This window comes from Kogia breviceps, chromosome 4 (genome assembly GCF_026419965.1).
Source record: "Kogia breviceps isolate mKogBre1 chromosome 4, mKogBre1 haplotype 1, whole genome shotgun sequence".
Classification (NCBI taxonomy): Eukaryota; Metazoa; Chordata; class Mammalia; order Artiodactyla; family Physeteridae; genus Kogia; species Kogia breviceps.
Window position 1 is genome coordinate 147800193 of NC_081313.1, and position 25287 is coordinate 147825479.

A 25287-nucleotide genomic window follows, 5' to 3' on the forward strand; every position below is an offset into this window, starting at 1 on the left:
ATGAGACCTACGCAGAAAAAGTAGAAGCAAAGACAACTGCAGCTAGAATTTGGTAGAAAAGCAAGAAAAGATTTTTTTTTTTTTTTTTTTTTTTTTTTGCGATACGTGGCCCTCTCACTGTTGTGGCCTCTCCCACTGCGGAGCACAGGCCCCGATGTGCAGGCTCAGCGGCCATGGCCCACAGGCCTAGCCGCTTCGCGACATATGGGATCGCCGGACCTGGGCACGAACCCGTGTGCCCTGAATCGGCAGGCAGACTCCCAACCGCTGCGCCACCAGGGAAGCCCCAAGAGAAGTTTTTTTAAAAGCTTCCAGTTCAAGTCATAATTAAGGTTAAGTTTCAACAGCTTGGCATAGCTGTGGATGTTTTGCTGTTCTCTGAAAAACGAAGAAAATCTAGCATAAGCATGTTCATTCGAGAAAAATACTGTGTGTGTTTAGGTTTTTTAGCCATGCCCAAGTGACTTTCAATTTTGTACACTGTTCAAGGGCAGAGTGTATATTGGTTAGCAAGTGCTCATAGCTGGTGCATCTCCAAAAAATGCTTCACAAAGGCTGCCAGCTTCTGGACATCTTCAATGGTGTCAGCGTTATGCAGAGAGGCCCGAATGCCTCCCACGGACCCAGAAGAACCACCGATGCAGCCGCTAATAGCAGGAGCACCGGGTTGAGCATCACGACGACCCTCCTTCCCCTCAACAGCTCCTGCGAGGGTCGCAGCACCTGACACCACCGTGTCCAACCTCCCACCTGAAAGCCAACGCAGGTGGCCAGGAGCATCACACATCTCAGTCATTAGAAAATTCCTTCCTAACGCTCACAGGTAACCTAGGTTAGCTCAAGTCTTCGATGAACCTGCCGTGCAGGGGGCAGGGAGCGGGCAGCTATTCTCATGCGTGAGAACATACATCTTCCATGGGGCTTACAGAATTAACTACTCTCTCTGATGTTCAGGGGAGCAACAGTGTCTGTTCTTACACTGAACAGGCTTCTGCCAGCTGCACCAGACATGGGATGGCACCCTTTGTGCTGTCAGAGCAGAGATTTTCAAAGGTAATTCTGACCAAAGCTCCTAGAAAGTGTGGCCACGCCATGCTCTCGGCCATGGAACCGTATTAAGGGGTCTGTAAGCAGAAGCAGGAGAACCCCCGTAACAAATGGTCTTTCCCAACGAGTTACAGTACCTGCTACTCCAGGATGGGCAGCCTCCTAGATGTGTTTCCTTCAGCGTCTGGAAACTAAACCAGTTCTCTGACAAGCTTCTGGATGGGACGTGTACTCACCAACTATGACCTTTCAGGGAGATCATATTGAGTTCAAGAGCTTTGTCGAGAAATCCTTTTTCTAAAGAATCATCTCCTTTGTTGTTGTCAATGCGGAATGGAATATTCATCTTGCTTCTATTCTGGGGCGCCACTGGACATCTTAAAAACATGTTTTTTGTTCCAGCTTTTTTTCTGTAATGTGCAACTGCCATTAATAAAGCAACAGAAAAGTTTTAAAAACCATTTTCAGATGCAAACAAGAGATTAAAAAAAAGATCTGTGCCAGGACATTTATAATTTACATAGGGAGACCACTCTTGCATATGGAACAGTGAGCTAACATTCTCGTATTCGACTCATACTTAATTTCCAAGAGCCTCAGTTTCCTCATCTGAATATTGGGAGTCATAATAATATCTCCATTTCATACTAGTTATGACAATTCAGTGCTACAACATAAATGAAGCTTCCTACCCATGGCACTCACACAGCAATGTGAATGACCCTTTCTCTACAAGGATGCAGAGAAAAACAATAAGTTGGTCCAAATAGTGGCTGTAAAATATAAAAATAACGAGTAGCGTCTTTCAAAGCACTTAAAACACTGTATTGTCCCGAGCTGTGTGACCTTGAACAGGTGACTCAATCTCTCTGTTGTGCCTCTCTGATGTGAGGACTAAATGGCCACAAATTCTCTGCAGCCCTCCCAGCAAGAGGTGGGGCCTAGTGCTCCACACCTTTTGAATCTGGGCTGGCCTTGCGGACTCGCCTTGACCAAGAGACTGCAACAGGAGTGATGCTGTGCAACTTCCAAGCTGAGGCCTCAAGGGGCATGCAGCTCCTCTACCTGCCCTCTGAAAATATCACTGCCATGTAAGCAAGCCCGAGCTAGCCTGCTGGAAATAACAGGCCCAGCCCACAGACAGCACCAGCTGCCAGACAGATGACGGGGGGCCATTTAGACTCTAGGTGGATCACCAGATGACTTTGGTTGAATAAGTGATCTCAGATGAGACCAGCAGCAGAAACCACCCCACTAAGCCCAGCCCCACCTGCTGACTGAAAACAATCCTGAGCACAAGAAATGGCTGTGGTTTTCAGTCACTGTCTTGAAGTGTTCTGTGATGCAAAAGTAGATAACTGATAGAATTTAGAACAGTGTCTGGAACACATTCAATGCTAGGTACATATCTATTGAAGTCCATAAATCTGTCTCTTTATTCTCCGCACCTTGCACAGGGCTCATACAGACTCTCAGAAATGAATGGGTCACGTTTCTCCTCGGATACGTTTGTATTGGACTTGAGATTCTCATTTGGAAAGTAAGCAAGCCAAAATTATCTTCCACTGACAACCAAAGGAGACAAACAGAAGAAGGGCTGGCATGCGATTCTGGATTACACGGAAAATATGTAATAACTCTCTCCATTTTCTCAAACACATCCTGTCATTCTTCTACTTCTACAGGGTGGGATTCATTAAAAGTAAACAAGAAAGAAAAGCAGTGTGAGGAAGCCCCCATTCAAAGCTATGCCCGCCCCTCAGGGCACACACATAATTCCTGTGAAAGTTAATAGGAGTCAAGTGCACGGCGACAGACAGAAGAGACACAAGCAGGGAAACCAACTATCTGCTAATAGGCTTTGAGCCTGAATTCTGGGCCCCCCTTGGCACAGCTAGTAGGTATCCTGGTTGACATTTACATTAAAAATGTAGTGTCTACCCTCTTTGATATTCTGCTGCCTCAGGCACCCCAGGTGACAGTCCAATGATAGAGCTGGAGCAGCTAAAAGGACACGTGATTTAAGGGGAAAACATATTACAAGGGGGAAGAATTAGGAACCTGCATTTACAAAGAATCTGTATTTACTGTCGTCCCCCACACATTTACCCATCCTACTGTGAACGTAGGTGGTACCATGACAGCAACAACGTCATAACAACTAGAAATTGAAGATTAACTTTGCACGGTGCCCGAGAGCGTCCCTGGTGTGGGGCTGAGGGAAGAAAACGATGAAGGGGAATCAGCTGCTCACAACCTGGCAAAACGGCTGTGGAGGGAATTCAAAGGCCACAAGACAAGCGCTGTGGAAGCACAAAGCTGAGCAAGTAACTCTGCCACACAGAAGGCTGAAGGTTTCAGAGGAAGGGAGGTGGGAGGGGCAGGACAGGGGGAGACGAAGGAAGGGCATCTGGCACAGAGCTGTCTCTGCCAAGGCACGGGGCACCCCAGCAAGTTCTCTGCAGCACCTGGAGTGCTGGGTGCCTGGCTGGGGGCAGGACTGCAGACCGCAGAGGGCCCTGCAGACACGCTCTCCTGGGAACTGGATCGATGGGATCAACGAGGAGCATGCAGGTCTGCACAACAAGGAGCTCTGTGTTTTCCAAAAAGCACTACGACCGCCATAGGGGCTGGAGGTGGGAACCCTGGGGGAGAGGCCTGCTAGAAAGCTCCCACAAAGAACTTCTAGGTCCACAGAATCAGGGCTCCTGACCAAGACAGGGACGCTGGGGAGTTTCAAGCATGGGCAGTAAATGCAAATGTCAATAGGGACCCAAGGGTCATATGAATGAGTATAACATGCCCAACACGACAGACTCAACACAAACTCCCTATGTTACCTGTTAACTGTGAGGGCCCGTTCTTTTCTCCCACAGAGAAACAGAGTCTCCCTTTTACTTAAAACATATGGCCCTCCCAGTGTGTTTCTCCCACTTTCAGAGACACGGGGATTATGAAATAAGACACCTGCAGTTAAGTCATCTTCCCATGTTCCACTAAGGGGTCCAATTGTGTGTATTAAACCCTGTGAGCCACACGGAGCACTGCCGTGGGCTGTGCTGGGCCACCGCTCCCAGGCGTTATCACCAAATCCCAGAGCGGGGGCAGGGCCTGCGGCCTGAACGAGTTGGGGGCAGGGAGAAGTTGCCAGGCTGACAGAGCGCCAGCAAGGGGCCGGGTGGGCGTGGAAGCAGTGGGTAATCCTGGGACTGTAAAGCTTCCAGGACAGAGTCTGAGCAGCGCTGCCCAGGGCGTCTATGATGGAAGCTGATGAGAATGGTTGTCACCGAAAAAGCAGTACCACACTCAGTCACAGAAATTTAGGAAATCCTGAATTAACAGGGCTACAAGCGTTTCTTGACTCAACTTCCTAGACCGTCTCAAGAGCTCTGGTGAATCGTGGACTCCCAAGAGGATAATTCATATAGGAACACAGTTTTCCTCAAATGCATGTGGCTGAAAAACCCACTGCATCTCTGGGATGAGTATTCTAGAATGCCCACTGAGAATCCCCGGGACTTCCCAAGGTACCAGAGGGGTGTGTGTGAGGGGAAAGGCACCACCTCAGCAGGAAACAGCAGCTCACAAAGGTGGTGAGGGTTTAGAGGGCCCAAGAAAACCGCAGGCGGTTGGCAAGGGATGACAAGACGCTCCTTTCAGTGGTGTCTGCTGCAAAAGACAAACCAGAAACAAGAAAGGGCGCGGAGAGTGCATCCTGAGGTGAGAGAAGCCCACAAAAGAGTCACTAGGCCTCTCCTGACTGCCTAATTTTTTACATAAAAATTTAACTCTAAATTTGCACACGATTAGGAAAACTAGACTAAAAATACAAAGATCTATTCCCTTCCATAGAGGTGGTTGCCATTAACAGTCTTTTGTGCACTTTCAGGATTAGATACACAAATGTGTACACATGTATATATGCGTGTTTCAATATGTACATATATACATATATAGTATTTACAAATACAAACACTGTGGGTTTCTAAGTGGAATAAGAGACATGTCCTTTTCTACACCTGCTCTTTTCCCTTTGGACCTGATGACGTATCAGGCCATCTTCCCAGCCTGCTCTCAGGCCTTCCCCGAGCTCCACACATACGTTCCTCCCTACCACGGATGGATCCTCATTTCCTTCATCAGACCCCTCCCGAAGGACACCCAGGTTGTCGCTAGAGTTTCCCATTATGTAAGTCTCCCTCATCGGACTTGCGGGTGCCTGATTTGAAGCACGCTTCTGTGCAAGGCAGAGTACTGGCAGAGGGCAGGTGCCTAGAAGTAAAAGTCTTTGGTCAAAGAGCAAGAGAGTTTTGAACTTTGATGGATGCTGCAAGCCTCGCTCCAAATTTGAACACATTTGTTATACTTAACATACTCAAAGTGTGTTTGGTCCCTCGTCTACACCAGATGTTATCAGTCTTTAGAATTTCTGCCCATCAGAGGGCAAGAAAATCCCATGGTTTTAACCTGCATTTCCTAAAGAAGTTGGCCCCTCTTCATTTGTGTAGTAGCCAGTTGTGTTTCTTCTGAGTGGTTTGCTCATACAGTTAGAAACCACCCCCTGCCTTTATAAAATTTGGTTATCCTTTTTCATTTATTGGTGGGTTCTTCTCTGTATCAACAGTCACCATTATATGTTAATACACTACCAAACTTTTGTGTCTGTCATTTTGTTTTGTGTATGTCTCGAACTAATTGTAGAAAACTTTTAAATTTTCATGTAATTAAATATCGTTCAGTTTATGGCCTCTGAGTTTTATGGCTTCCTTAGGAAGGCTTCTGTACTCCCTACACTTACACAGAAATTCTCTCCTGTATTGTGTATTTGCTTCTTGCATTTAGCTGGATTTGCATCTTTTCGACTGACTAGAATTTGTGTATGCTGTGATGCCAATATCTAATTTCTGTTTAAATGAATTAGCAATGCTTCAATCAGTCAATTAGACAAAAAGTCAAGTTAGACTTTAAAATTGTCTAAGTTAAAATACAATTCTCAAGTAAACAGGGACCTGTTTCTGGACTTTTCCACCGATCTGTCTTTCCCTCTGCCAGTGGCTTTATATGTTGATGGGTAATAGGATAATATTATATTTTATTAATGTTAACATGTATGTTTAAAATATTTCATCTATCCTTTTGCACTGACTTTTTCAGGTGAACACTGAACTGACTTCTAGATATTTACTAATTTTTGTGACTATTACGAATGGGATCTTTCCTCGTTTTTTATTGTTATTTCTGGCTTATGGGAAAGTAGCTGACTTTACATATTTAGACACAACTGATCACAATTCTGAACATGATCATTTCTAATTTTTCCACTGATTCGTATATTTGGGAAAAAAAAACCCATCATTATCATCTGTGATTTTTGTTGTTTCTTTAGTAAATAAAGCCTCTGGAACCAGCCCCCGCCAACTCTCCGCATGTTCTTATCCTGCCTGATCCACTTCCCCACTGTACCTGACCCTAATCTGTCTGCGCTGCTGTACAACACTGTCTGTTCACAGGGCTCTGATGACAAGAAAAGCTATTCATATCTGTAAAGCGCCAAGGGCTCTGCCTGCTTTATTTTATTTTGGGGTTGTCACTAGACACATCACATGCTTCCCTCACTTTCACAAGGCCTGCACCCCACGTGAAAGGGAGAAAAGGTGACCTAATATCTTGATATGGATTTTGTCACTTCAAGAGCTTTATCATAGTAGAATTAATATCTAATACATATTAAACACTATGTGTCAGAAACCTCCTAGGTGCGTTCCATAAGAACCACAAATAATACTGACAGCTAACCATTCAGGAAATAATTAAACGTTGAGGCATAACAATTAAGGCTGTTTTAATTTTAGCCCACCGGACATATAAGGGGTATATGTTCTAGTAGCATTAAAAAAAAAGAAAGAGTTGCCAATTCTAAGAGTAGCTTTTCCTTTTCGACCACTTCCCAAAATTATAGTTCTCTTTTTCTGTCTAGCAGCTTTGGATGGTTCCTTCACCGATGGAGAACTTATCCACTGGTACTGAGAGAGAAATGATAAATATGCCATTTAAGTTACAGGTAATTGAGGAGGGTTTGATCTTCACTGCAAATTAAGACATTTTAAGTTAATAAAAGGTCTTCAATCTGCATTTCTGGGAAGCTAAATTAAAGCATCACACACCATTTTCAAAAACAGAAAAGCCATTTCATTTGAATAAAAACTTAGTTTTAAGATGGCAGGAAGTACCTTGATAATTTTCTTTTAAGAAGGAAAGAAAAACAAGCCATTAAAGAGAAATTCTTCCGAGAGAATTAAAACATGTTATATAGCTCTGACTTGGCACTCCTTCCATTCTGCAGACCTTTTTACATAACTGCTTTCATCACAGAATGATTTAAAGTCAAATAAATTGAAATTAGAGTAATTATTTCCCAATGAGTGGCTATTTCCATTTAAAACAAAAAGCCAACTATTATTGCTTTTCTCATAAAATTAAATATGGAATCTACATTATGCAATTGTACACTTATTTCCTCCTTTGTGTATTCTAGTTTCTTCCTCAGAAACCTAAGATGACATACTGCAGACTGCCCACAGTGGGTAAGATTTTGGCAGGAGCAAAGGTCAACTTTAAACATTTTGCATCTAAAGTGGCTTTGGATACCTTTGGATAGAAAGTAGAGTCTGAGCACTGTCCAGACACTTAGATACCTAAAGGGCATCTAAGAGAGCAAACCAAAGTCCTGATATTCCCGCAAAAGCTGCTCCTCCCATCGGCCCCCTTCTTCTAAGTGATACCACCCAGTTGCACACATAATCATCAACAACTTGTCTCCGTGTTACTATTTCCTTCATACCCCACATCCAATCTATCGGCAAGCCTTGTTAGCTACACCCTCAAAACACAACCTGAATTCAAGCGCTTTTCACTTGCTCCAAACTTCCAACCGAAGCTAAGCCAGAAACATCTCTTATCTGGACCACTGTGATAGTCTCCCAACTGGTCTCCCTGTTTCTCTTCTTTATCCCCCCAAGTCCATTCTCTCTACCAGCTCACCTTATTCAGATACTATTTGGATCATGCCTTTTTCCAGTTCAATACCCACTACTCATTTAGAATAATCCAAATCTGTACTCTGGCCTTCGAGACGTTATAAGATCAGACCCCTGGCTAGCACCCTGACCTCATGTCATACCACACTCTTCTTCACTCAGTCCTCTGGCCATGTCAGCCTCCTTGCTTCTCCTGAAATAATCCACCCACCCACATGCCTGCACACTCACGGCCTCCTTGTCCTGGAATGTGCTTACCCCGGATCTTCCGTGGCTTGCTCCTCTCTTCATTCAGGTCTCCGTGCAAGTGCCACTTCTCCAGTGACGCTGTCCCCTAACAGACCTATCCAATGGAGTCCTACCCACCCCCCCTCACTCTCCTTACATTAAGATATTTAGGCACTTCCTACTATCTCAAATTATGTTACTTATCTGTTTATTCATTGCCATCTGAACTCCTTCACTAGGATGTAAGCTCCATGAGGGCAAGACTTTTGTCTGTCTGGTTCACTGCTTTAGCCCTAGTGCCTAAACCTGTATCTGGCACACAGAAGATATTAAAAAAAATTACCTGTGAATCTGACAAATGAACAAAGTACTCCTTGCAAGAATTCAGAGGTTGCACAGGAAAGAAATAATGCTCTCGGTGGAAGCAGGCTTAGTATCTAGGGTCACCTCTATTCAGAGTAGAGATAAGAAGAATTTACAAGTATAATTCACTTTAATCAGTACATCATCTGCTAAAAACATAAGGGAAGTGCAAAACTAGAAAAGTACAGTTGAAGCTTCAACAACATGGGTTTGTACCTCGCGGGTCCATTGACACACGGATGTTTTTTCAATAAATATGTACTATCGTCCTACACGATCCAAGGTTGGTTGAATCCACAGATGTGGAACCACTGACTATAAACTTCTACCCAGATTTTCAACTGCGTAGGGGTCGGCACCCCAAACCCCATGTTGTTCAAGGGCCAACTGTATATGATGAGGAACGTTGAACACAGTAAGTTTTAAAAACTGTCAATACGTGAACAAATCTTTTTGTTTTGCTATGTGTTAATCAATTTAAAAACAGTGACCACATACCAACAGGTGGATTTTTTCTTATTACCAGAACAAGCAGAGTTCTGTTGGTTTCAAGGGCCTTTAGTAAAGCCTTTGCTCCTTCACTGGTGAGGCCACAGTGTTGCAGGTCAAGTGCTTTTGATGGAAGACAAAAGGTCACTGGCTAACTCTACAGATTTAACATATAGACAACTCTCAGTTTCTCACGTGTGGAAGAGTCCTGCACAACACAAGTCATGGCAGGCTTGTAATTTGGGGTATGGAAAAACAACAGAAACCTATACGCACACACATAATGCATAATCCAATTTAAAAACCTCTTCTTGGATGTGCAATGATAACCCTGGCTTTAGTACCAATAAATCACCCAACATAGTTTACAATTACAGAACTGTATAACTGTATACAGAAGAACTGTATATAACCTATGAGCAAAAAGCATCACAAAATGAATCTCAGCTCATAATTAGCAAGGGCGGCAGTGGCATGTAAACCTCACGAGTAAAAACTGGTGGAGGTCAGAGATGCACGGCATTCTTTGGATCATGATCTTCAGCTCTAAATCACACTTGAAACTACTTAAAAGGGGAAAACAAAATAGAAGAAATGTAATAAGTGTTACTTTCAGAGTAAAAAAGACAAGTCTAAGAGGATACAAATAATAACAAATTCAAACAATGTGTGAACAGACAATACATACTAAAAACCTATCATGAAAGCATGATGGTCAAGAACTCTCTCCATAGGGCTTCCGTGGTGGCGCAGTGGTTGAGAGTCCGCCTGCCGATGCAGGGGACACGGGTTCGTGCCCCGGTCCGGGAGAGGCCACAACAGTGAGAGGCCCGCGTACCGCAAAAAAAAAAAAAAAAAAAAGAACTCTCTCCATAAAAAGTCAGACAAAAACCAGAAAAACTGATCATGAGTTCTAGTCGTTCTGGGGCTGAACAAACTACTCATTTATACCAAAGGGATCATCACCAAAGCACAGGTAGTTAAAACTATTACATGAAAGAAAACTATGGTGAGTCTTTTTTTTAAGTGTTGTGCGGATCATCACATTAAAGTAACTGGAGTCTTTCAACACCCCCATGACACACAGAAATAGCAAGTCAGACATACGGATCTGACAGGATATGATACAAGCCTTACAAGCTCTCACTACAGAAGAATGGACACACGCTCTAATTAACCAAATAGCCAGATTAATACAAACAGCCAGTAAACCTCACCAGTAAATCAAATGAATACAAAATAAAACAAAATGTGGTTATTCTCCTATCAGATTAAGCCGAGATTCTGTACGAAGAGCCTTGAAATCATGTCTATACCCTTTTGATCCAACAGCTCTCTTTCTAAGAATTTAACCAAAAGAAATAGTCAGAGATATAGGTAAGGATATATATCAGAGTACTATTTGTAAGTGAAAAACTCGACAAAGCTTATATACAAGAATGGATAAGCTATGTGCACTGTGGCATACTCACATAATGGAATACTGAACAATCGCAAAAAACGATGCAGGAGATGCAAATTTACTGACTTGCCAAAATGCTCATACTAAATTAACTGAAAAAAGTTACAAAATTGGGAGTAATCCTACTGGCACAGAAAATGGAGAGGTACTCACTTTTGTAGTTTTACATTTTTTTACAAGTGCTACAAGCCAGTGTTTGTGAGAGGCAGGCTTCACGTCCACTGTTGGGGTGGACTACAAACTGGCATAGCATTTCTGGATGGTAACTCGGCGATGTGTATCAAAAGTCTTACAAGTATGTCACACTCAGGTCATTCCACTTCTAGTTCCTTACTCTGCAGAAGTAATCCCGATGGACACAGAGACGTATATACAACGTATTCACAACGTTTCTGACAGGGAAAAGCAAACTGTCTAAATCTAATGGCAAAGAACTGATTAAACTATGGGACATCAATATGATGGAATACTACATGATACATCATTAAATGAAAAAAGCAGGAATATGAAATAGCAAGAATACTACAATTTTGTTTTTGTTATCCCCAAGTGGACAAAATATATTCATAGAAAAAAAAGACTGAACGTATACACACCAAAATGAACAGTGATTATGTCTGGGTATTAAGATTATAGGTAATTGTTCTCTTGTAACTCTGCATTTTCTATAAAGAATATATGCAACTCACAGACAAAGTTTACGAGCAAAATAAAACCTAACGGAAAAATGAGGCTTCAAAAGAATCCTATCACAACAGTATCATGCCAAAAGCTAAGCATATATCATATTAAAAATTCAATAGTTTCAATTTTAGAATTGACCTCCAAGCCACAAATCCTCACTAAGAGATTCCGCAAAAGCACTTGCACCCAGGTCACCAATGAGCGTGTTGTAGTTCAGAGTGACGTGCCTCAAACTAGCCATACAGTCAAGATCAGATCTCCTGGAAGGAAAACTCTCAGGCCAGGTGTCTGCATGCCTTCTGGTGGTCTGATACTTCACAGATTTCACGGGATGAAATTAAGATGCATGAATAAGGAAACAGGGTGTGCCTACTGAGTATGGCTTATTACGTCAGAGATTTACACACACACACATATCAAGCATATATGGCGGGGGAATCAAGCTGAGAAATTAAACAGTCAGTTCTGTTTTATGAGTCCAGTGACCCAGATTCTAGTCCGTCAGTGATTAGATTCCAGCCACTGGATGACATGTTTCTGAACAGTTATGTAAAGCTGGACAACTCAATGACAGTCTAGGAATTATCTTCCCTAACTTCTAAGTCAGGGAATTGGTCCTAAATTCTATGACTGCTGAGGCTCTAAATGTCATCATTCTGTCCTCCAATGGTCTCCAAACACTGGACTGGGTAGGGTAACCCATAAGAAAACTTTTTAATATGCATCTTATTTATTAACAAATTATATACACCAAGTTCTATACATATAATGTATGTACATTATAAACCACACAGATAGTTTTAAAATGATACAAAGGCAAATAGGTTCTAATATTTTCTTTTCCTAAATCTAAGGCATTATTTTAATATTATTTTAAAATATTTATTTATTTATTTGGCTGTGCCGGATCTCCAGTTGCGGCATGCCAGATCTTTTAGTTGTGGCATGCGGGCTCTTAGTTACGGCATGCGTGTGGGATCTAGTTCCTCTGAGCAGGGATCGAACCTGGGCCTCCTGCATTGGGAGCGCAGAGTCTTAACTGTTGGACCACCAGGGAAGTCCAAGGCATTATTTTAAAAACTGTGTTACAAAACGGATCTCACGTGCTACCTAGGGTATGCACACAGACTTTAGAGGCCTGGACTATGCACAGCCAGTTTGATGTGCCTTGGGAAAAATAATCGTTTCACATTTCACCACAAGTCTTGTCTTAAAGACATTCAATTCTTTATATTCATAAAATAAATTTTGGTAATAGAGAACACTGACTTTAAATGAAAAAATCTTATCACATTCTTGAGAAAATAAAGGACTCAAAGTGCCTTTGACACTCTAAAACGAAAATTATGAGTGTCATTTTTCTATTAACAGTAACTTCTAAAAGCTCCAAGCAAAAATAACAGCAATCACTTACAAATTAGTGATTGCTAATAACAGCAATCAATGACTGTAATTAATGCTGTAATAAATCAAAAACTATTTATACAAATTAGTTCATTTAAACCTCATAATGAGGCACAGAGTTTAAGTGACTGGTTCATGGTCACTAGCTATGAAATGGGAGAAAGGGAACTGGAACCTAGGCCATTTGGCTTCGGCACCCGTGCTCTTGACTGTTTTCAATCCCAGGGGTCAACGGACTTGCCCTCTATAGGATCAAAGAATTTTTCAATTTTTAAAATCTAAATTTAAACATTTCCAGCTTTGTGGGCTATACAGTTTCTGTTGCAACTACGCAACCCCACTGGCGTAGGGTGAAGGTAGCCATAGCTACCATGTAAACAACGGGTGCCACTATGTTCCAAAAACAGTTTTTTTACCAGGTGACAGGCTGGATCTGGCCCACCAGCCATAGTTCAGCCATCCCTGATCTGCACCATCAAACTATTAAAAAGGCTTCGTGTCAAATTATTAAATAACTTTAGTCCTAAATACAGTCATTATAACCACTGTAAAGTTGTTAAGGCATTATTTTTAAAACTATATTTACAAATTGCTGATGTAGTGATTTTTATTAGCTTATAAACTACAGCAGCTGGTAAACACTTGATTCATTTAAGTCTTGAAGACTAGAATGGCATAATTTTTCACAGTATCACAATCAACGTTTTCAGTAAATAAAAATACATAAAAATATTATGAGGTATTATATATTAAATCTCTTATTTCTAAAATTAAGTGGACTATCTTTACTAAATGGTAGAATCCCAAACTGAAAACTGGTCATATTCTTTCAACAAAATGAAAGCTGCACTCACATGTGTCAAAAGACAAAAATTAACTTCCATCTGTATCAATATATTAATGTGCTTCAATCACATATGTTTTCATGAAAGTTCAAACATAAAAAAATCACCTTTAAGTTCTTGGCCATGTGATCTGCTCCCTGCCATGTCACATTACACCCCATGAAGTTTACTGTCTTCAGAGAGATAGAGTTCTTTACATCTTTGCAAATAACTAAAAGGGAAAAACACACACACACACACAATAAGATGAAGAGCCTATACATTTGTCAATCTTGACTTATTTGCTTTTCTTGAGTCTATTGGAGGTTTATAGCCACATTCGTAAAATCATTAACTACAGTCTTCCCAAATAGGTAACTGATGAACAGATGCATTCTAAAATTGTCAGTAACAAAGTGTTATTCCAGTTAACAGCAGCAGTTTAATTGTATTTAGATATTAAACCTGAATACACTGAATACTGCAAACTTTATTCCCAACCACTCAGTAAAACACTACATACCTTTTGAGACATAGGAAAAAAAAAGAAAAACATAAAAATCTGAAGAGTCTTCCTATTTCCATTTCCAATGATACTTCCCAATCTTGATGATCAATCAGTGATTTAAATGTCAACTATAAACCCAGTATTTTATCAGCTGCTATGCAGTATACTAGAGCCACAGAAGAGAGAGGACCTCAAACCCTCTGCTCCCTCAAATTGAAAGGCAGGCTTCCTGACCCCTCCAGACCACTACGGGACACAGGGAACACACACTAATGTTTCAGGACTCCAACTAACAGTCACCTGCTTTGTGATTACTTCCATGACACACCCCCACTAACACCACTGAGTTTGCTGCTCTTACGGGACATGACATATATTTCCTATTTTAACACATACCACAGTGTGTTATAATTATGATTGCAGATACATGTTCTAACAATTTAAAGATCACGATGACATTTTTGCTCTTTACATCTTGCTATTTCCCTTCCCATAACATTTCCTGAAGAGAAATATTAAAATACAGACAAACAGAGCTTCCCTGGTGGCGCAGTGGTTGAGAATCCGCCTGCCGATGCAGGGGACACAGGTTTGTGTCCCGGTCTGGGAAGATCCCACATGCCGTGGAGCGGCTGGGCCTGTGAGCCATGGCCACTGAGCCTGCGCGTCCGGAGCCTGTGCTCCGCAGTGGGAGAGGCCACAACAGTGAGAGGCCCGCATACCGAAAAACAAAACAAAACAAACAAACAAACAAAAATACAGAGAAACACAAAATACAGAAAATATACAAAATGTGTGGTTTGTGGCTTAACAGAAACTTAAGTAAATCAGTTGTGACAGTAGCCAGCATGACAAACTTCCATGGTACAGAGGAGAATGGACCAAGGTTTGAGCAGGCACAGGAGACACTCCAGGCATGAACAACACCAAGAAAAGGTACACAGGAAGTAACGTGCTTTGTAGGAAATCATGAGGCCAGTCTAATGAGAAGGGACTTAAACAAGACTGAAACTCACTTTCTAAACCTGCATCTCCAAGTGGGCAATTCGCAAGACACAGGTCCACCAAAGTGGCTGATTTATTCAATCCCTTTAATGGGGAGAACAAGTTTAAAATTTTATTGCTATTGTTTGCCCCAAAAGCAACTATCAAATGTTGGCAGGACACAATGAAGGCTTACCTTTGTTAACATAGTTAAGTCTCTCTCTCTCACAACTAGCCATGTAGCTCCACGTTCCTTAGCGCACCGACGCACTTACTCAGAATTTAAGAGCTTTACACAACTAGAAGGTCACATCTTTACTTCTTATCGCAGGAACATGACTTCTGTAAACTTTATTTCTGTCACAACCTAAACCAAAATTATTGTAAAATGAGTGATTTAAACCATATATTTTATCACCATTAAAAAGCATCTAAATAAAAAAAAAGCATCTGCTCTGTGCTAAGGATTGGAAACGACTCCTGCCCTTAAACCTTCATTAAGGAGATGTATAAACTCAAAATTTCAATCACATGAGATAAAGTACCATAACCTTTATGCACAGAGGTTCCTATGGAGGCAAAAATTTATATCTAAGGGACGGCTTCATGATAACCCTGAAGTACAATGTAGAAAGATGAGACCATGCAGAGTTGGAGTACAAGGTACATTAACTGCACAGGGAGCATCTGTGCAAAGACACTCAAGGCTGACACCTGCTGGGCACAGTAAATACTGCAGGTGGCGATGACTTAAAGGCCAGGGGTCCAACTGTGAGAACAGACAGAAAGGAAAATAGAGATGCTGGCCTAAGCAAGCCTGGGAGACAGCATGGACTGTATCCCACAGGTGATGAGGCCTGGGGCTACCACTGGCTGAGTAAGGGTGCCTCCGCTGATTAGAAAAAGGCACCCCGCTGCTGAAGGACTGATTAGATAAAGGGAGTGATCACAAAAAGCTCCCCTTCCTCAGGGTCAAAGAGCCCCAGGAGGCTTAGAAGAGCACAGTTCAGACTACAGGCCTCTGTGCAGAGCACACGCTGGGCGGCTAGTATGCACTAACTCTGTGTGGGTAAGCCATTAGCAGCATTATTTTAAGCGTATCTTCTTACGTTAGAAGATCACTCAACCTGAGTAGGCAGATGAACTCAGAGGAACTGAGCCCAGGGGCCGTGAAACCACCCAGGAGCTTCTGCCATAGTCCAGGCAAAATGTAATATGGATGAAGAAGCAAATTTAGGAGGAGGCCAAAATCCACAAGCTAGACTCACTGGATGAAAAACATAAAGTTCAGTGAAGGACCTCTGAAGAGAATGGGCTCTGCAATCAACTTTTCTTACATTCAATATAAAATATTAGGCAAAATTAAGTACCGTGGTCTTTCAGGTCCCTTACAGCTCTAATTTCTTTTAATTTCTAACTTATTTCTCTGGTTAAGTAAAGTCCCTTCAGAGGTACAGAACAGTTCCTACACCTGAATGGGATGCAAAGAATAATCTGACTTCTCTTCACCAGGGGATGAGTTGAACTGTCCTTGCAGAAGAGATAACAGATGGTATCTGTTATCTGGGTGTGAACAGATGTTACGTATGATCTGGGTGTGAACCCCAGATCCTAGAAAAGGGCCAGGCACACGACAAGTATTCAGCTTTCTGAAAACAAATGAACCATCATTTTCTCTCCTCAATCTTCACACCCTTCCTCTGCTGGCTACTTTCTCTCAACTTATAAACATCCTCAAATATACTCACTTAAAAAACTCTCAGACCTATGATTCTTTGTATCATCTTGTGGGTAACCTACGAATCTCGCATGCCTTCAAACACCTGTCCTCGCAAAAAGCCCAGATCTGAACCTTGGGCCCAGACCCATCTATGAGGGCCCTCTAAAGCACGGAAGATGGAGTAAGATCCTCTCCCCACCCCCAATCCCTTCCTACTGAGCTCTGTATCGCACAAAAAGATGCAGCTGTGAACTGTCACCCACGTTTGCTGCCCTTCCTTTTCCAGCTGGTCACCAGGCCCCACCCATTCTCTCTCGGATCTCCAAAATCCAGTCCATCCTTTTATAACTTAAGGGGACCCTTAGATTACAATTCACCCTGCACCCAATCAACTGCCTTCCACATGGAGGTCCGAGTGTGTTCTAAACCAGAAGTCCATCTCATTGTTCTTTAGGGTTTCCCACAGCCTTCAGGATAAACATCCAAACTTCCGACAGGACAGCCAAGGCCCCTTTCTGTTGGGCCCCACTAGGTTTCCAGTATCAACTCTCATTTCTTTCCCAAGCCCTGAGTTCCAGTCCAGTACATTAGTTTTGCCATATTTTCTTATATTTCTCAACCTTTGACACACTGCTCCCTCCTGCCACCCCAGGAGGTTCTACTCTCCTTAGAAAGGATGCCACCTCCTCCAAGAAGCCTAACCTGAACTTTCCCTTTTAGGATTCTGTGCTCTGCAAAGGGGAAAGGTGGGGAGGGGGATAAATTAGGAGTTTGGGATTAACATATACACACGGCTATATATAAAATAGGTAATCAGCAAGGGCTAACTGCATAGCACTGGGAACTCTACTCCATATCCTGTAATAACCTGCACGGGAAAAGAATCTGAAAAAGAATGGATATATGTATAACTGAATAACTTTGCTGTACACCTAAAACTAACACAATATTGTAAATCAACTACACCCCAATGTAAAATAAAAATTAAATTAAAAAACAAAATGATTCTGTGCTCTGCAACACCAGAACTCACTTCTTCCAGGGCACTGACTACTATGCTTGTGTCTACCTGCTGCCCAGTAGAAGGGGAGATTACCTAGGGCAGAAGCATCGTCTCCAGCAGCCCTTGGTTCTGACAACTCAGTCAAGTGCCAGGATACTTTACACACATAACCTGCTTAATTAATTCTAAGAACACACAGAAAGAGTGGCTTTTTTTTTTTTTTTTTTTTTTTTTTTTTTTTTTTTTTTTTTTTTGCGGTATGCGGGCCTCTCACTGTTGTGGCCTCTCCCGTTGCGGAGCACAGGCTCCGGACGCGCAGGCCCAGCGGCCATGGCTCACGGACTTAGCTGCTCCGCGGCATGTGGGATCTTCCCGGACCAGGGCACGAACCCGTGTCTCCTGCATCGGCAGGCGGATTCTCAACCACTGCGCCACCAGGGAAGCCCGAAAGAGTGGCTTTTAATGTCACTTTACAAGTGTGGGGATTGCAGTTCAAAAGTAACCTGCCCAGGCCACAGAGAGCATAAGCCCTGGAATTCAAACACTAAGCTGCCTTCACACTGGTGCTCTTTCTACTATATGATACGACTATTGAAAAAAAGATTTTTTTCCCTGAGCCCTGTTTTAATGGAAAGGGAATGAAGCTGGGATATATCCATTTCCTAATCGCTTTGGTCTGTACCAGACAAAGTCATTCAACAGACCAGGTAACATCTGTGGAACAATTAACGATGCTCCAAACTGTGCGAAGTGTTCTACATTGTAGAGCCTACAAGCATGAACACAGTGCATCCCTGTAACCGCCACAGAGACTGGGTCCTGTTCAGCCCATGCTACAGATGAGAACACTGAGACCTAGAAGCCTTAAGGCACTCGGCCGGCCGGGGTCACCGAGCTGGCAGGAGTCCTAGGCCGCACGCCCCGTCTAGTGCACGCACACCCGGGCACTGGGCACCGGTTCGAGTGCCCACCCTTCACCTTGCACCATCTAAAACCCCGCTCCGCAGCGCCCACACGAGAGCCCCTGGAAGCGGGAACTACAAACCTGTCTCGCCAAGCCGTGGCTGGAAGAAGCTCTGGATACAGATCAAGGGCAGACGGTGCCCAGGAGCGACGCCCAGTCCACCCCGCGGAGGCGGTCGGCTTTAAGTCCAGCAGGCCCTCCCACAGGCAAGTGCACAGGGCGAGCAGAGACAGCGAGTCCTGCAGCTCGCACAGGTCCTCACAGCGCGAGAAGAGGTCCGCCGCGCACTTCCGGCGCACCTTCACCGAGTGGTCATGGCCCGAGCGCGGCCTCGGGGACGCTGGCTGCGGACACGATGCCCACACCCGCCTGGGGGCCCCGGCTCGCCTCCCGGCCCCACGGGTGCCCACTGCCCGGCGGCTGCGGCCCCGCAGCGTGCGCAGGACCCGCGTCGCAGCCAGGCGACACAGGGCCACGGGCCGCAGCTATGCCAGCCCCTCCATGCCACGGCGCAGCGCAGGCCCATGGCGCCAGCCTCATCGCCCGACGTGCGCGCGTGGGGCTGCGTTCAAACCGGCGGGCGGCCCCGTGGGGGCGGGGCTCGTGGACGTCTGCACGCTCGCCCTGCGTCTGCAAGCAACCCCGCCTCCCATGGGGACCCGGCCTGAGGAGCAGGGGCGTGAGCTTTGAGACTAGGTCGGCCCGAAAGGTAGGCGATGTGGAGAATTTGGGGTTTCCAAAAAGTGTTTGCTTACTGATCCAAAGAAAAGTGAGACATGGTTGTATCAATGCATTTTAAAAGTAGTAAAACTCCCCATAAGTGTCTGTGCTCACCCCGCCCAGGAGAGAGCGTGCACTCCGTGAGGGACACATGAAAGGCTGAATGAACGTCTGCCTGTGGTCCCTTACCTGGTGCACGAGTGTGTGAATTTCTGCGGAGAGCTCTTAATTTCTGTAGTTTCTGCTGACTTGACACGGTGGTTGGCAAGTGGTGACTTACTCCATGCATTCAGGACATGATCGTGGTTACTAATAATCACTTTGTTCTCTCTGCGCATGTCTGTGACTTAATATTTTCTTTTTGTAAAGACACCAGTCATATTGGACTAGAGCCCACACATTTGACCTCATTTTACCTCAATTACCTATTTAAGGGCCTTATCTCCAAATACAGTCATATTAGGAGGTATTGGGGGTTAAGACTTCCACATATGAACTTGAGCAGGACACAATTCAGCTGACACTAGAAGGTGAGAGTACTTTAGCAAGTAAGTAACTATTTTTTAAAGTGAGTTGCTTAAAGATATGAATTTACTCAAGAAGAACAAGAAGAAATTACATAACACTGTACATTATACAAAGATATTAAATTAATTATAATGACATCCCGTGGGATCCGCATTAAGTTAGACTAAGCAAGATGAAGCAACTTATCCAGAATTGTATAGTTAGTACTTTCCAGAATTTAAACCAGGTATTTTCCCAGTTCCATTCTCACATTATATTTTCATTTCATTATTTGAAATGAATCTTGAGTCTTCATTTTGCTTAGTTTCTGAAGTTATATGGGGACAGAATGGAGTTGGATATTTTCAGTGACGTTCACACATGGGGAAGGAAATTGAGTCCAGAAGCTTCCGCGATGTTTCCATGGAGAATGCTAACAACAGAACCAGAAACACCGTTATCCTTTTGGTTCAGTCATGTTTCATAACACACTCCAAGAATTAATTTTAAGAGGCCGAATGTTTTCCAAACTTTCACCAAAGGGCTTTTGTGGGGTCCTCGAGTAATATCTAAGAGACTTCTTACTTTCACATTCCAAGCCACTTAAGACCACGAGTTCTGATTGTTCTTTGTGAGAAAATCAAGTGACAGTCATAGCTCCTAATTTAGGATTGTTTCTTCAGGGCCCAGGCAAAACCTAATACACAGTAATAATCATTGTTAATTGTATCTTTGACAATGATCAGTCGGGTATCAAAGAGGTGTATAAATCGGGAGAAATTATGAATCAAAGAGAAATATAGGCCACAGATATTTAATTAATGCTCAATTATTTATGAGTTTAACTTTGGTTAAGCTAATTTTCCTTCCTCTAGACAATTTCCAATTCATCTCCACAAAGAGACCAGAATAATCACCTTCCAATACAAGATTTATTCTGTTCCTTTAATTAAGAGCCTACAGTAACTTCTACATTCACTCCACGAAGTTTTGCTAGGAGAGAAAAGGAGCCATTATATTTTGTCTTGAATTAGATATGCCACCATACTTGACTTAGCTCATCTTACCGGAAGCACTTTGAGGGCAGATCCTACAGTCCTGTCTTACATCCTCTACAGAATCAAGCCAAGGGAATCACACATAGTTACAGCTGGAAAAACACTTGTTCTGGGTTGATATTTTTAGCCTTTACCACCAAGACTTTATCACCAAGACCTATCTTTACAGTCTCTAAACAGAAGACCTTCTTGCCTTCCGTTTTCATATTGACTAGGAATGTAAAGGGAAGAACTGAGAAGTAGCCTTAGTCTGCTAGCAGCCAGCCCAGATAAGTCATCTGTGGAGATACTGTTTCTTTCAAAAGATATAAACATAAGAGGAAGTCCTAGAGTTTGTAACAACTGTGCAAAATACAATTCCATGAAAACCTAGAAATCCAGATGCAGATCAGTAATATATTGGTTAAATAAGCTGTTATGTTCATGCAGTGGACAAGTGTACAGACATTAAGAAGAACGAAATACTTTTCTATGACATTCTCTTTTCACTGAACTCATCAGTGCCGCAAAAACGATGTTACATCATAGTTTTTCTTTAACATTATATCAGGCATCTTCATCTTGTCCTGCATTTATTGCCAGTGTTACTAAAGTTTATCATTTACCTCTTTCTCTTTTAGATATATAATTTCTTCTTACTGTGGAAGCATTCGTCAATCCCTATTTTACTATTTCTTTTAAATTAGAAATGAATATTGAATTTTATAAAATATCTTTGGGGGATGGATATTTCAAGTGATTGTACAGTTTTGTTCTCTTTTGACCTTGTTATATGGTAAATTATAATTTGTTATTTTATATTATGCTATTTATTATATATGGTATTATGTTTACTAATTACATTTATTATATTATAATTCCATTATAATTAAGGTAGCATTTTCCCTCAGATAGACAAAACAACCAGTGGAATAGGAAGCATCTTAAAATTAGATGCAAGAGCATAAGGGATTTGAGATGAAAGTAAAATTGACATTTTGGATCAGTAGCAAAACTTATTCAACAAAAGTGGGAAAATATGGCTATCATTAACAAATTCTAGATATAGCAACTAGTTGAAAGTAAAAAACATACTGGAACTAAAAGTATCAGAAACCTGGGAGACTTGACATGAATTATTCATGACGAACACCTTTCTAAGATACCAAGAGAAAAGGACACATTTAATTATATAAGAATTAAAATTTTCCTCATGGCACAATGCACTACAAAGGTCAGAAAACAAGCAACAGAAATTGGGAAATATATTTAGAAATGGATATGCTTTCTTGACAACTTTTGGGAGAAGCACATGTTTCTTTGTCCTTTAACCTGTTATGTGGGTATTAATGTATAACGTAAGTGCATGGTTCCTTTCCTTTAACCTGTCACGTGAGATTTAATCTGTATGGTAAGCGCATGGTTCCTTTCCTTTCATCTGTAATGTGAGTGTCAACGTGAGGCACTGTTTCCAAGCACAGACTTTGGATGTTTCTGTACTGGTCCCATCACTGACCATCCACAAAAACTTACAAATGTTGCTTTACTTTCCTGGGGGTTAGAGTCTTAGCTAAGAAATGGAAGCTAAATAGAACTTTCCCCCAGGGATGATAGAAGGTTTAAAGGAGTAAATATGTAAGAGACTTAGCACAGTGCCTAGTACAAGAGAGATCAATGTAAGTACTTATCAATTTTTCAAAGAGACAGATGAAAGAAATAAAATGTGGTGATTTCAATCTATTGATATATATTCTTGACATTAAATTGCGTTTTCATTCTTTGGATGACCTAACTTGCTCATGCTTTTTCTTACTCTAGTGAACTTGGGTAGCTAAAATCATAGTTTAAAATTTTTGCTTTTATATTTACAAGTAACTTTGACCTGTAAATTTCTTTTTCCTTACAGTCCTAATGTATTTTCAGTATTAGGATTATATAGACTTCATAAGATGAATAAAGGAGCATTCTTCCTTTGCTACTCTCTAGAAGTTTTTCTTTTTTAATACTGATGTTATCTGTTTAATAGTAGTTTGATAGAACTCCCCACCCAAACGATCTGGGTGGGTCTGGTATTTTCTTGGTGAAAAATTGTCAACTACTGACTTTATTTCTTTACTGGTGAAAGAACTCCAGCTATGTATTTCCTCTTGTGGCAGTTTTGGTAAACTTTAGGAGCTAGGAAATTGTCCACTTTACAGAAATGTTCAAATTTACTGGCATTTCATATCTTCTCTGTTTGTATTCTCTGCTAGAACATCGTCCTGATTCTTTCTGTGTATTATTTACTTTTGTTTTTGTTTTGCTTAATCAAAGTGTGTTTTGAAAATCTTTTCAAAGAATATTCTTTTGACTTACTAAATCACCTCAATTTTACACTTTTTTCTGTTTTATTAAGTTCTGCTCATATCTTTATTATCTAGTTTATCTATGTTCTCAGGGTTTATTGTTTGGCTCTTCTGATGTCAATTAAAACACTTGGTTATTAATTTTAAGAAATCGTTTTAGTTATAAATAGTTGAACTTTTTGAAGACTCCAGCTTAGTTGTAAGTATCTATGGGTCGGCACCTCCACATTGTTGCTGGCCTAAGCCTTAGTGCACCCTATAGCAATGTATATATTGACATTTTTCCCCCTGGACTTTCTGTGTTTTGCTACTTGTCACTTTTCTTTGGAGAGAAGCCCTGTGAAATAGCCTTTAGTTATTTTACAGCCAATAAGTGTTTAAAATATGTGTATTTTTTAAAGATAAATCGACTTATATAATTAGGCAGAAAATCTGATTTGCCATATTTTTAAAAACAGCATAATTTCACTCTTCTCCATGATTAATCTGCTGTTTTACACAACCTTTGAGTTTTTAGCTTTATCAATGACATGTACTTTACAAATGTTTTAAAGAGCCTACCCACTCTTTTAAAACATCCTGTTCATTGTTTCAGTTCTATTATTGTGTCTATTTTCTGCCTTGCAACTGATAATTCCAACATTGAATGGATGGCCTTGGGAATCTAACTCTGGTATTGATTGTTTTTGCTGATTCTCTCCCATTGTAGCTGATTTCTTCATTATTGTGTAAATTTAGATCATAAGCTCAGCTTGAGCTCAACTTTATCTGTGGGAAGCTATAGGCCCGGGTTGAAGGTCTCCCTCTGCAGAGAGTGTTTAGTTCTGTGTTTGGGATACCACCGATCTGGGAGCATTTTACGGTAATTTCTTACCTTCTGTTCGCAAGACCACAGATAACTTTGCATCCCAAACACTGTGAACACATATCTGGGGTTCAGAATTCTCAAGATTTCCTACCTGTTTCCTACCCAGAGCGGAGGCCAAGAGAATTTGGTCTTAGTCTCCCTTTGCAAGCAGATATATATATATTTTTTTACTGGCACACCCTTTCATTAAAGGTGAAGCTGGGGATAGATAGGCTTAGTTCTAACTTCCCATCTAGTAGGGATGGAGACTTACCTCCTGCCTCCCATGTGGTCATGGACACTTTAACAAGAAGTCTCTATGTCAGGGCAGGTGTGTCATTAAACTATGGCCTGTATTCCAAATCCAGACAGCTGCCTATTTTTTATGGCCTATGAGCTATGAATAATGTTCACATTTTAACTGGTAATATTTTAACTGGTTACTTAAGTACCTAAATAATTTCCTCAATTTTGACTCTTTGGTCCACAAAGCCTAAAATATTTGCTATTTCGCTCCATAAAAACAGGATTTCCAGCTTCTGTTGTAAGCTATCAAGATCTACAATCCACTCCTAATATAGCTAGAACTCTGACACATGTACTCCCCTTCTTCCAGCGGTCCTGGAAATTTCTGCTGCACACTTCAAAAATCACACATGCACTTAAAAATAAGTTGTGTACATTTAACCTAGCATACCTAACCCTTTTCTTTTAGGAGAGTTTTTCAAGTAATCTTGCCCACCATATTCTTCAGAGCTTCATTAATAATGGCAAAAAATGGAAACAACTAAACATTCAACAAATGGGAATTGTTCATAACAATTATAGAAGCACATACAGTAGAAAACTATAAACTGTTATTGAAACAGTGAGACATAACTAGTTTTATTCCTCGAGAATTATGTTTATTTAGGTCTCTTTTCTTTAAATAAGAATATTTCTGTGTATGTATGTATATAATCATGTATTTATATACACATACATTATTTACATGATATATTTATATTAATATGTGAAATACATACCTATACACATACCTTTTATTTATATTTGTATACATACACAGGAATATAATTATCTATATCATATATTTATATACATTGAACTGAAAACT

General features: G+C 41.6%; 1 pseudogene; it reads right to left on the bottom strand.

Moving 5' to 3' along the window:
• Positions 1-517: 517 nt before the first annotated feature.
• On the bottom strand, positions 518-21208 carry LOC131755782 (centrosomal protein of 78 kDa-like; annotated as a pseudogene).
• Between the last annotated feature and the right edge of the window lie 4079 nt (positions 21209-25287).